Raw genomic sequence first — 1,861 nt, forward strand, 5'->3', positions numbered from 1 at the left:
AATCTGCTCCTCCATTGTGTCTTGGACCTCAGCTACCAGCAAAGTTCCTGGAGTTGGCTCAGAGATTTGTGGGGTCCAGGCATTCATTTCCTGATAACAGGACTCCCTGAGCACTGGCAAAAGTTCTGGCCAATAGCCTATTCCACCACTGCCAGGATTCTTGCACCCTAGATTGGTTCTGCTCTTTTCGAACGAGGTATTCGGCCTTTAGGGACCGTACCTGAGCAGTTCAAGTCTAAACTCCTCACCTCCTTTGCAATCTTAATTGGAGAACTCAGGATTACAATCCGAGTTTGCCCAACTCCGTATCAGAAGTTTCTAAGCACTAGATATTGTTTCCCAGCTGAACTGTGGGCTCCTTAGGTCAAGAAACATTTCTTAACATTTTCCTTCCATTCCCGTCTTGTGTACCCGCAGTTTCCCCGGTGCCCCAGTGACAGTAAAACAATTATTCTGGGTATCTGGCCAGGCTTTTCCCCAATACTTTGAGCCTTGCTTCCGCCACTAGCCTCCTCTCTGCGTCCAGAGACCCGGTGCTCCGGTCCGGTCGGGTCCACAGCCTGCCGGTGACTGAGTCTGGGCCCCATCTAACGCCCCTGCGGTTACATCTCTTTCCTTTTTGACAATAAAAATCTGTGCTCGGGCAGAGACTTAAGAAACTAACCTCAAGTTTCCGAACACGCTGAGATCACTTGAACAATTCAAAGAACGGGAGACACCTGCTCCGGGGGTAGGAATAGCCTCTTCTCTCTGCCGCCCCGACTCCGGAACTGCCCCATGAGCGGTGACATGCGGCCCTCCGGGCAGGGAAGAGGCCGCAGACAGAAATGGGCTGAAAAGACCCGCTCTCGTCCATCTCCTCTGCCCCCGAGACAGCCCTGTGGCGTACAGCCCACTCAGCGCTGGTCCGATCCGCCTCCGTCCCTGCAATTGGCTGCGTGGCCGCCAGGAGGCCGGAGGAGCGGGCAGGTGCCAGGGCCGATAAAAGGATGAGAGACAGGGCCGCGCAGCTTCTCTGGTCCATTTCAGCGGGGCCAAGCAACTCCGGTCCTGGTTTACCTGGTTTCATAAATTTACTTCCTCCGGACCGGATTCTTAGGTGCACTTCCCCCGGACGTGATTCTTAGGATAAGATTCTTGGTTGCACTTCCTCCGGACGGGATTCTTAGGTGCACCTCCTCCGGACGGCATTCTTAGGTGCACTTCCCCCGTAGGTGCACTTCCCCCTGGACAGGATTCTTAGGTGCACTTCCTTCGGACGGCATTCTTAGGTGCACCTCCTCCGGACGGGATTATTAGTTGCACTTTCGGGCCTTTGGCAGGCTGAGTAATCCTTTGCTCGAGCCAGCGACCTTGGGTCCAAACTGGTGAGCTTTGCTCAAACCAGATTATCCCGCACTCAAGATGGCGACCTCAGGGTCTTGAACCTGGGCCCTCCGCATCCCAGTCTGCCACTCTATCCCCTGCGCCACCGCCTGGTCAGGCTCCAGGTAAGATTCTTGATTGCACTTCCTCCGAACGGCATTCTTAGGTGCACTTCCTCCGGACGGGATTCTTAGGTGCACTTCCTCCGGACGGGATTCTTAGGTGCACTTCTTCCGGACGGCATTCTTAGGTGCACTTCCTCCGTACGGGATTCTTAGGTGCACTTCCTTCGGACTGCATTCTTAGGTGTACTTCCTCCGGATGAGATTCTTAGGTGCACTTCCTCCGGACGGCATTCTTAGGTGCACGTCCTCGGGATAAGATTCTTGGTTGCACTTCCTCCAGCCATGATTTTTTTTTTTTTTAGGTGCACTTCCGCCGGGCCCAATTTACATGAGCACGTTTTTCGGATCGGATTCTTGAGTATACTTCAGCC

The sequence above is a fragment of the Saccopteryx leptura genome, chromosome 11, assembly GCF_036850995.1.
Source record: "Saccopteryx leptura isolate mSacLep1 chromosome 11, mSacLep1_pri_phased_curated, whole genome shotgun sequence".
Lineage (NCBI taxonomy): Eukaryota > Metazoa > Chordata > Mammalia > Chiroptera > Emballonuridae > Saccopteryx > Saccopteryx leptura.